Here is a 12284-nt window from a genome sequence, read left to right as displayed (position 1 = left end):
CCTTATCAGACATTTCCATGATTTTCACCGAACTGCTTGTGGATAAAGAAGAGTTACTCTTTTCCCTTGGAGGAGAGGTATTTTCTTGTTTTCCCATATTTCTTGTGATCCGGCAGTGATTTCTTGTCATCTGATGGATGGTGTGTTTCTTTCAAATTCTTGAAGTTCAGTCTGAATGTTCAGGAGCAAGTGGATAGAGGTGATCTAGAATCTTGTTGCCATTCTGTTGTGATCGCTGTTGCAGCAGATTCAGTAGATATTGAGGAATATTTTAACTCTATTAGTTTTTGGATGTTTAGCTAAAGTGCTCTTAGATCCTTCTAAAAACATATTAAATGGATATTGGAGAGTGGAGAGACAAGAAAAAGAGAAATGAAAAAAAGAGAAACAACAACAAAAAGAGAAAAAAATTGTAATTACTGTTTTCCTTTTTTTAAAAAAAAAAATCACAAAATAGAAAACCGCGTGGCGCTTGTGTTCACAGGAGCCATGTGGAACCTTCTTCTGAAGGCCTGGCTTCTTTTGCCTGGGTGGAGAACCAGAATGATAATTAATAAGATAAAAGGTGGAGCTAGGAGCAAGAGAAAAACTTCGCCTTTAAAAAAATATAAAAAGGAAAAATTACAAAATTACAAAAAAGAAGGGAAGACAAGCAGGGAGAGACAGATACAGAGACACAGAAATAGGGGTAGAAGGCTGGGGGTGGGGACTCCCTACCGCTAGCTTGTTTGCTGGAGGCTCAATTATCAATAGAAAGTCTTCATTTCTCTTGTGCCCTGCAATACTTAGTTCACAGGAGCCATGTGGAACCTTCTTCTGCCACCTTCATCTCTTACAGCTCCATTTGACTTTTTTTTATGGTGTGTATTTCCTCTTTCAGATCATGTAAGAACTTTCTCACCTCCTGAAACTCATTCACTTTTTTCTCCATCTTCTGGAGTTCATTGTCTCTCAGCTCTTACATCTCATTTAGTTTTGTCACTATGAATATTCTGAACTCTCTATCAGGCATTTCCACGAGTTCTACTGTACTGTTTGTGGATGATGAATGATTGTTCTTTTCCCTTAGGGGAGAGATATTTTCTTGGTTTCTCATATTTCTTGTGCCTCTGCAATGGTTTCTGGTCATTCTGTGGAAAAAAAAAAAAAACCCTCCTCAACTGTACTTGTCTGAGTATTTCAGGGGTTTGGAAGATGGAATTTAGAGTATAGCTTCCGGGAACATGTCAGGACACACCTCAGATTTACAATGGTTTCTTATCTGAGTATTTCAAAAATATGGAACGGTTCATGAATTTGCGTATCATTCTTGCGCAGGAGCCATGCTAATCTTCTCTGTATTGTTCCAATTTTAGTGTACGTGCTGCTGAAATGAGCACTAAAACCCTTGTGAAGGGCACAATTAGATTTGATTTCTGCAGATGAGGAGTTTGCTTGCTGTGTGGGCTCAGCACTGACTTTCAGACCCATCGACCCCGAAAGACCATGGTGTGAACAGTTACAAAGTCTTAGCAGCATAAATGGGGGGGGGGAGACTAAGCATCCTCCCCCCAGCTCAGCCTGTGAGAACCACCTCCTCCTACTACTGCCCTGAGACCTCCTCACGGAAAACGGCATGTGAGGAGCCAGCAGATGTCCCCAAACAAGTGATGGCAACGAGGAAGGAAGCTGGAAGACCCAGATTCCAGTCCCAAGTCCGTGGCTCACAATCATCCCTTCTCTGGTAGAGTTGTCAGTAAAATGGGAGGATAGATTAGACAGATCTGTGGGCTGTATGTTTTAACTTTGTTTCTGGAAAGGGAATAACAACAGATGGTTCCAACTTAAAATTCCCAAAGGATATTCAGTGATGAGTCTCCCTGCCACCCCAACCCCTGCTTCTGTTGCCCCTCCCGGGAGGCAGCCAGCCTGCACAGTCTCCCAGAAGTTCATATATTCCTGACAAATCTATCTTGCACTTTATTTATATAAACGCAGCTTCCACACACACACCCTGAACCTTGCACTGTCCATTCAACAATGCACCATGAAGCTTGTCCATGTCAGTGCTCAGCTCTCCTTCTTCAGAAGGCTGTGGTCTCCTCCTATTTAGAGGCACTGTGGCTCCAGATAGCTTTTCAGCATCCCTTCCAGCTCTGAAATTCCAAGTCACCCATTCAAACTTGCCTCTCAGCCTGCCCAAAGAGGGCTGGGGATGGACACTACTGCCACGCAAGAAGCCTTGCCTCTTCCTCCACCCAGAGGTACTCTGTAAACTGTATCACCCCTCACACCAGACCTGGACAGTCATTAGGTAGCCAGATCGCATCTTGGCAGGCAAACCATGCCTGAAAACCAGGCTTTGTTTCTGAGACTGTAAGAGATGGAGGTTTTTACACCCTCTATCCCACATTTGACCTCCATGGTGGTCAAACGTGGGACACCCAGGGAGCTGCCTTCATGATACACATAAACACATTCTGGAAAACTCCTCCTGCCTGGAAGGACCAACCCACCTTTGCCCATAGCAGGTCTGGTCCCTTTGTCAAGATAACATTTCCATTGGGCTGTCTCATCCCTTAGATAAAACAAAATAGAATTAGATTCTGAAGACAAAAGAGGCTGAATCCTCATTGGAACCCCTGTCCTGCTACAGAATAACGCTGAGATTGACCTACAAAGCTGCTGTGGCTATGATGGTGCCTGGGGAGGCTCACACAGGCTGCTGACACATCCTTGTCTGGACTTCACGCCCTCACCTTTCTACCTGTTGGTGGGAAGACTTAGCACCTCACTGTGTGGACCTCTCCAAAGGGCTGCTTAAGCACCGTAGGGCATGATGGCTCCCCCACAGCATGAGCCTCCGAGACAGCGAGACAGAAGCTGTTGTGCCTTTTATGAGCCAGCAGTATTTTGAGGGACACAGAGGCCAGCTCCAATTCAGCGTGGGAAGGACTGCCCACCAGGGTAGCCCTCAGGATGTGCCCATTGTCTCAGTTGGTAAGCTGAGCTATGAGGCCGTCTAAAAAGAAAACAAAAGGGCCAGCAGGTGGCATGGTGGCTAAGGAACTGGACTTCCATATGGCCAGCTGTGGTTTGAGTCCCAGATCCAGCAGCTTGAAACTGCTGCATGTGTGTGCATGCCCAAAATCTTAAGAAGAGAATGGAGGTAAAGGGACTGCAGTGTGGCCATCCTCACAGGGAGATGATTTCTCACTTTCCCTCTCTCTGTTTCTCTCACAAGTGTATACACCACACCCTATGGCAAAAAGCCTAAAAAATAACTATAATTAACAAACCCAAGTAAAACAATGTATGATTCAGTTCCAACTGGTAGAAAATAGGCTAAATGGTCACAATCACCTTTATATATATATTATTTTTAATTTGACCAGAAAGAGACAAAGAAAAAGGGAAAGCGAGAAAGCAAGCCTCCAGACCTGTTGGTGGGAAGACTTAGCACCTCACTGTGTGGACCTCTCCAAAGGGCTGCTTAAGCACCGTAGGGCATGATGGCTCCCCCACAGCATGAGCCTCCGAGACAGCGAGACAGAAGCTGTTGTGCCTTTTATGAGCCAGCAGTATTTTGAGGGACACAGAGGCCAGCTCCAATTCAGCGTGGGAAGGACTGCCCACCAGGGTAGCCCTCAGGATGTGCCCATTGTCTCAGTTGGTAAGCTGAGCTATGAGGCCGTCTAAAAAGAAAACAAAAGGGCCAGCAGGTGGCATGGTGGCTAAGGAACTGGACTTCCATATGGCCAGCTGTGGTTTGAGTCCCAGATCCAGCAGCTTGAAACTGCTGCATGTGTGTGCATGCCCAAAATCTTAAGAAGAGAATGGAGGTAAAGGGACTGCAGTGTGGCCATCCTCACAGGGAGATGATTTCTCACTTTCCCTCTCTCTGTTTCTCTCACAAGTGTATACACCACACCCTATGGCAAAAAGCCTAAAAAATAACTATAATTAACAAACCCAAGTAAAACAATGTATGATTCAGTTCCAACTGGTAGAAAATAGGCTAAATGGTCACAATCACCTTTATATATATATTATTTTTAATTTGACCAGAAAGAGACAAAGAAAAAGGGAAAGCGAGAAAGCAAGCCTCCAGGTCCGGAACTCGAACCACAGTCGACCATGTGGGTATCCAGCACCTTTAACCACCACACCACTTGCCACCCGCCCCCCCACAATCACCTTTTTAAAGCACAAACAGGCATCAAACACTTCATAGAAAAATGGGATTAAAATACAAGGGTTTTTTGGTACAACAAAAAAAATTAAATTCATGTCATTTTTTCATAATCTAATTTTCCATGAACTTTTTGAAGACCTTCGTATTTATTGATCTATCATATTCACACAGAAAGATAGATGCAGAAATCATAAGTGTACTCATTGTATCTTCATGAAATGTTTACACCCAGAAAATTACCAGAACCCTACAAGCATCCTCCCTCTCCCACTCAACGATACCACTCTCCTGGCTTCTAACATCAAAGATTCATTTTGTCTGTTTTGAATATTATATAGCTGACCTCATCTGATGTGGACTCCTTTTCCTCCTGGCTTCTTTCACTCAGCCTTGTCTGTGTGAGTCACCCACGTCCATGTGAGTGCCATTTCTGGACAGCATTTCACCATCTGTTGATTCACTCTGCTGCTGATGGTGTAAGTTCTCTCTGGTTTGGGATCATTAGGATAGTGCTGCCATAAAGTGCTTGGTGACCAAATGCTCCCTACAGAGACACCCCTGGGTCACGCAGGATGCATGTAATCAACTCTTGCAGATACCGCCGAACATCCGCCCAAAGGGGCCTAACACTGTGAAACGCGACACTCAGCGAAGCTGACTCACCTGGAAAGGTTCAAGTTCATGTCCAGAGACCCTCCCAAGCTCACCAGCCAGGGCTTACCTGTGATCCAAGGTGGGTCGAGGCTGGGGTGGGTAACAGTGTCAAGACTGTTGGGAATGCTGTATCTCTGTCTCTCTCATTCATGAAGACAGGCAGTCTCTTTTCCTCAGCACAACCAGCCTTTGATAAGGTGGTACTGGGAGTCTTGCCCTATAGCAAGTGGAGTTTCAAAGGTTTTGAGTAAAAGAAGACATTCTGTAGTCAAAATTGCTCTTGAATCCCCCTGGGACGGGACAGCCCTATAGTGCAGTGGTTAAATGCTGTATGTAGGGAGTTGGATCCTACATGGCTGATCATAGTTCAGTCCTGGGCCTAGTTGCTTGAAGAACACAGTAGAACTTCCTCTGTGTGTGTGTGCCCAGAATCCTGGTGGATGTGGAAATAGAGAAGGGATTGCAGCGTGATCATGCCCCATTGATGGGTGTTTTTTTCCTCTCCCTCTTTATTTTTCTCTCTGTCTTTCTGTGGAAAATGCATATAACCTCTGGCAATTAAACAGAAATTCCCTGGGAAGTCACTTCTATGTGGAAGACTGACATATCATCTTTCAGTAGACACAGGCTTGAAGAAGACCCTAATTCCTAAGAATAGCCAAATACACCCAGTATACCTCTCATGTCTAAGAACGTTAGAATCACACTCAGCACTAACAGACTATAACACGAGAGCCGAAGCCAACCGAGGGCAAAGTCTCTATGAAGCACATGCCTATTAGGGGAGTACTGATGGAGTCACCACTGCTGCCTAAGTCATTGCCTGTGGCTATTTCTATCAACCATCCCCCAAAACTGTGTGATCGCATTTACGAAAGTCACGTAAAATGACTCCATTTTACCATTCTCATCTTTAAATATGATGCATCTAAGGTCCATAAAGGCTAAGTGACTTGACTTACCCAAGATCTCAGAGTACTGAAACACACCACACTAACTAAACAGGTGTGACTGTCTTACTATCAGAAAGTCACTAATCTGTGAGCAAATCACAGGGCATCAGATAGATTTAGTGAGATTTGCATAGGAATTCCTTGATGCTTCAGTTCTCATGAAGCACAGACATCTGGTTCTCGTGCACAGCCTTAATGTCTTTAAGTGCTTCCTCTGTGACCTGACAGAGTAATCTACATTCAGGAGTACTGCCCAGAGTACTGCTGACGAATATTGCAGTCAATGGTTTGTTAAGTGTAGGTGTACGGCTCACAACATGGCTTCTGTAGTTCACAAATGGAGAGAAAGGACCAAGCACAGACTGCAGTGCCCAGCCTATGGCTTCCTCCATGGTCAAGTCTGACTGCTGTCTTAGCCTGGTAAAGATGTACTCTCTAGTTCTAAACATGGAAACCTTTCTCCTCTCATGGGCCTTCATCCAGAGACCCAGCCAAGAGTCCTCTAGAAGCCAACACACAGGGTGTCAGTGGGGCGAGGGGCACAGGGGACTCCAGCTAGGCAGCTGCTGCCAAACAAGGCATCTGTCTGGCCACAAGGGGAGCTGCTGCTGCTGAGAAGTGGAGCTTCTCCTTGGGATAGTGACAAGGGGGTGGCAGTTCCACCACCATGCTCCAAAAAGTGTAGCACCATGGCATGAGACAGAGAGATTCTAATCCATTCTCTGTTGCTTAATAACTAAATACCTGAAACTGAAACTGGGTGGTTTATCATAGAGGTTTATTTAACTCATGGTTTTGGAGGTTCAAGGTTAAGGGACTACATATGGAGATGATTTTTTTTTGAGCTTGTTTATTTATTTATTTCATAAAAGAAAGGAAGAGAAGGAGAGGCAGAGACCCTCAGTGAGTATTGCCATGCACAGTCATTCCAGCCAAGCAGGATTGTGGTCGTGCCTCATAAGTTTGGTCAATCCAGGATCTGAATCCAGGCCTCTGGCTCCAGTATTACACAGTGGCACCCATACCTGTGCCACCTCAGCTGGGCCTGATGAGGGCCTGTCTCATCAGTAGAGAGCCTCACATGGCAGGATGGAATAAGAGCATCCTGTGTCTGTATCTGCTTATACAACCATGGCCATCAAATCATGAGGATCCCACCCTGACACCTGATCACTTCCAATAACCTCCCTAGGGCCTCATCTTTCAACCGCATAATCAGGTTAACATTTTTGCCTTCTTAATCCTATCAGAATAGATACCAATGAACACATGAATCTGGGGACACACTCAACCATAGCAGGGAATATTTTGGTATCTCAGCCAGCTCTAGAAAGGAGGACAGGCCCAGGGACCAGCAGTTAGCATAATGGCTATGTTGCTGAACTCCCATGTAGTAGACCGCGGTTCAAGTCCTGGACCCAGTAGCTTAAACTCACGCTGGGTGCGTGTGCGTGCGTGCCCAAGATCTCGAAATGAAAATGGAGGAGAAGGGATTGTGGCGTGGCCATCCCCCCGTGGGCCGATTTCTCACTTTCTGTCTCTGTCTCTCTCTGCCTTTCTGGCAAGTGCACACGCCCTATAGCAAAAACCTCTCCAAAAACAAGAAAAAAGAAAAAAAAAGAAAGGAGGATGGGCCCAGAGGGTACGTGTGGTCACTGGGAACGCCCCGCCTTCCAGGCTGGGCCGCCCAGAAGAACCAGCCCTTTCAAGTCACATTACTAAAAATCAGTCACGCTCTTGTTTCAAACACAGAACTTGCACTAAAATGGAATTGCTGAAGTATGATTGTTGCCAGATGAGGGACTCAGCAGCCCAAGTCTAGGACCTAAAACAGTCCTGACCCCTCGCTGTGCAACCACACAGAGAGAGGTGAAATTGTTGGTGAGAGGGGAAAGGAGAATTTATTACAGCATAGCCACACTGGGAAGACATAAAGAGTATCTTTTTTTTTTTTTTTTGAGAGGTTTTCACTATAGGGCGCGTGCACTTGCCAGACAGACAGAGAGAGACATAGAGACAGAAAGCGAGAAATCACCCCCCAGCGGGGATGGTCATGCCGCAATCCCTTCTCCTCCATTCTCCTCTCGGGATCTTGGGCACGCATGCACATGTGCCCGGTGTGAGTTCTAAGCCACCGGGTCCGGGACGCGAACCGCAGTTGACCACGTGGGAGTCCAGCGACATAGCCATTACGCTAACTGCTGGTTCCCATGAAGAGTATCTTTGACCAGTCCGCCAACTTACGGATGCTTTTATAGGGGCAGGGAGACAATATGGGGCTAATAGCTCTCTATAGGAAAGCATAGATCAGGCTAATTTTTAGCTGGGGGGTATAATGGGGTCATTGATCTTCGAGACAGAAGTTTATGTCTTAGTTAAAGGGGCACAATCAAATGATCATCTTCAAGACCAGAGTTTCATATTGTGACTGAGGCAGAATTGCTTCGAGTTCCAGGCTGACTGTCTCCTTGGAGTTCCTATAAAAATTTCAAACAAAGAGTGTCAGGCTGAGAGAAAAAATATTTTTGATTTAACAAGATGGCGTCAGTCTAGCTAAGTAGGCCCAGCTACATAATCAAGTTGGATGAATCTGAGTTTAATGTAAGGCCAACTTTGAAATTCTGATAGTTTAGAAGAGACTCTGGTGGCCAACAGCGGGAGACAAAGACAAAGTGACATTGCTGGGGAAGTTCAATTCCCTCCTCCCAAAGACTTAGGGCCAGGGAACCTTGACAATATACCACTGGTAACACTGCTCCCTGATCAATCTTTTCATCTTTCTAATTATTTTTCCTCCACAGAGCCTGTGACTGTCTATCCTATGGTCCTGAAGGCAAAGGAAACTACTGTACCAAGCCCTCTGTGGGCTTCACCTGCCACAGACGAGATCCACAATGTTTACTGCAACTTTAAGAAATTGTTTAATGGGAAAGAAATCTTCCTAAAAGCATTTTCTGATCATTGTTAAAGAATTCAATCCCCTCTTTTAGCTTAGAGATAAATAAAGTCCTGATTACTAGAGCAAAGTACCTTGAGAATTTCACATTTATTCCCCAATGACATAATCCTGATGCCAATGAATTGACCATGTGACGTTCACGCTCCTGTAATGCCACGTGTTAATGTCAGGGAATAAAATCACAATCTGATTTGATTTCTTTTTTTTGAGGGGGGAGAACTCGAACAACATAATGCAGCCACATAATCGTTGGACATAAAATAAGCTGTTTATCCGATTTTGCATACACTCACAATTGAATCTCACTTTTGAAATAACTATAATTACTTTCTAAAATGATTCCTTTTTTATGATTATAAAAGTCTTCATGCCTGTTGTGGAAAATACAAGAAATAAAGAAAATAATAATTACCCATAAGCCCAAGATCCACAAATGAGCTCTGTTAACATTTTTGGTATACTGCATTTTAATACTTTTCAACACATTCCAAATTTTATAATTCAATATCATATTATAAATTCACCTTGTGCTGATTTTTTTTCATGTATGTTATTTGTGCAGTTTTACCTATTGTTTAAATACTTTGGGACCAGCAGTTAGTGTAATGGCTATGTCACTGGACTCCCATATAGTCAACCGCGGTTCATGTCCCGGACCCGGTGGCTTAAAACTCATGCCAGGTGCATGTGCGTGCATGCTCAAGATCCTGAGAAGAGAATGGAGGAGAAGGGATAGTGGCATGGCCATCACCCCTGGGGGGTGATTTCTCGCTTTCTGTCTCTCTGTCTCTCTCTGTCTGTCTGGTGAGCGCATGTGCCCTATGGCAAAAACCTCTCAAAAAAAAATAAAATACTTAAAACCCTGGAAGTTATGTGCTAAGGTGTTGGTGATAATTTGTCCGTGCAGCTGAATACTGCAGCTGTCCTACCTGGGACACTTCCAGGAATGTTCCTAACATCAGCCAATTCATGAGGAGCTAGAAGAATCAGGGAAAATGGAAATAATGACATGGGTTTTGTATCTCTGACTTCTATGAAAAACATGACAACCAGAAAGCAAAACCAAAACACACAGACAAGTTTATCACAAAACTAGATGACCCTCCAATACAGGCAAATAGGAGCAGCCACACACCACAACCCTGTACAGCATCAATGTCTATGTGGAGGGAGAAAGAATGAGGGGCATTGGAGAAGTCCAGAAAAGACATGACTGAGGAAAGAATTCACAAAGTCTACAAAATTTATCTTAGAAATGAAGGGAGAGCTGGTCAGTGAGACAGCGGGGGGCACACTGCTAAGAAATGCTAGTCTGTAGAAAAGACCATGGGTTCGGTTCCATGATTGACCATAGATGCCAAGTACACTTGCCTATGTCCTGGTTGGCTGAGAGGGTCAACGGAGCTGGGGAAGTGGCATTGTGGTGGAGACCCCATTGAAGGTGTTTGTCTCTGACTCATGAAATAATGAAAACTTTTTAAAAATGAAATAAAGGAGCCTGGTCCAGGAAGGCCTTGAGGATGAGCCCATGCTCAGGGACTGGGAGCCAGTTCAGGACTATTGGAGTCTATCGCCCACTATCCCTGCGGCCTGGGCTTGCCCCACCAGTCTGCCCACTGGGAGTCTCAAGCCTGGTCTCAGCAGGCCTTTAGGGTGAGTCCATGCTCAGGGACTGGGAACTACTTTAGAACTTTTGGTACACTAACCCACGTGCTGCACAAAGCACAGTACGCAACTGGATCACCTTCACCAAATCACATCACCTTACTTTGCTCCCACTTCATCAAGAAGTGAACATATGGTAGAGGAGCCAAGCCCCTGAAGTTCCCCATAACTAACTGCTCTGACCTCACAGTCTTTCTATAGGAGCACACCTGGGAACTAAGGGTGAAATCTCCTCACCAGCAGTACGGAACCTACTCCAACAAACAGAAACAGTGAATACTGCAGCAGATGACCGGAAACCAACATAGATCTCAAAAAAACATGAGAAAACAAGGGAGTAGCTTTTCACCAAGTGAGGTTAATAGCTCCTTACCAACAGTGGTGAGCACCAGAGAAATACACAGAAATATCATAAAAAGAATTCCAAATATTCATATGACACAACTCAATGAGATGCAAGAGAAAATAGAAAATGAGTTCCAGGAAATGAGAAAATCATTTCAGAACATGAAAGAAGAATTTCATAAAGAAATAGACACCCTAAAAAAGAATCAAACAGAACTTCTGGAAATGAATAATACAATACAAGAAACTAAAATCCCTAAAATCCCCCTAGAAAGTATTAACAGCACATTGAACCATGCAGAAGAAAGAATTTCTGATCTCGAAGACAAAGTCTCTGGCATAGACCAAATCACCAAAGAGAAAGAAAAAAAAAAATACCAAAAAAATGAGGGCAACATATGGGAAATTCTAGACACCTTGAAACGCCCAAATATCCATGTAATGGATATTCCAGAAGGTGAAGAATCTGCTAAAGGCATGGAAAATCTCTTTCATGAAATACTATCTGAAAATTTTCCAAATATAGAGAAACATGGAGAAATTCAGACCCAAGAAATAAAAAGAACCCCAAATAGAATCAACACCACCACTACCAGCACGTCATAGCCAGATTGGTAAAAATTAAAGACAAAGACAATATTCTAAAAATGGCAAGAGAAAAACGTAAAGTTACTTATAAAGGATAACCCATTAGGCTAACGTCAGACCTCTCAACTGAAGCAATGCAGGCAAGAAAGGAATGGGAAGATGTGATCAAAACTTTAAAAGAAAAGCAATTTCAACACAGAATACTACATTCAGCAAGATTTTCATTCAAATGGGAAGAGAAAATAAAAGCATTCTTTTTTTTTTTTGGAGAGGATTTTTTTTTCGCTATAGGGCGTGTGCGCTCGCCAGACAGACAGAGAGAGACAGACAGAAAGCGAGAAATCACCCCCCAGGGGGGATGGTCATGCCACAATCCCTTCTCCTCCATTCTCCTCTCAGGATCTTGGGCACACACGCACACGCGCCCGATGTGAGTTTTAAGCCACCGAGTCCGGGACGCGAACCGCAGTCGACTACGTGGGAGTCCAGCGACATAGCCATTACGCTAACTGCTGGTTCCAAAGCATTCTCAGATAAACAAAAACTGAAAAAATTCACCAATAATAGATCAGCTCTACAGGAAGTACTGAGGGGAGTGTTATATCAGAATAACCAAAGAGAGACGAACAGAAATAGGAGAACAAAAAAACAACTGAGAAAATGGCTAACAAAATGATAGGGATAAATCTGCAAATATCACTATAACATAGAATTTTTTTTTTTTTAGTGCTGCAATCTTTTTATTATTATTATTATTTTTTTGGAGAGGTTTTTGCTATAGGGCGCGTGCGCTCGCCAGACAGACAGAGAGAGACAGAGAGATAGAAAGCGAGAAATCACCCCCCAGAGGGGATGGCCACACCGCAATCCCTTCTCCTCCATTCTCCTCTCGGGATCTTAGGCATGCACGCACACGCGCCCGGTGTGAGTTTAAGCCACAGGGTCC

The 12284-nt window shown here is 44.2% G+C and overlaps 1 non-coding gene across 1 annotated transcript; it reads right to left on the bottom strand.

Annotated features, from left to right (window-relative positions):
• Positions 1-1272: 1272 nt before the first annotated feature.
• Positions 1273-1379, bottom strand: LOC114005156 (U6 spliceosomal RNA). Its single transcript, XR_003547049.1, has one exon. It is a non-coding gene; the product is annotated as a U6 spliceosomal RNA (small nuclear RNA).
• Positions 1380-12284: the final 10905 nt, after the last annotated feature.

This window comes from Tupaia chinensis, unplaced genomic scaffold, assembly GCF_000334495.1.
Source record: "Tupaia chinensis unplaced genomic scaffold, TupChi_1.0 Scaffold142716_1, whole genome shotgun sequence".
NCBI classification, from domain to species: Eukaryota; Metazoa; Chordata; class Mammalia; order Scandentia; family Tupaiidae; genus Tupaia; species Tupaia belangeri.
The sequence above is the reverse complement of the archived record's forward strand: the minus strand, read 5'-3'. Positions and strand labels throughout refer to the sequence as shown.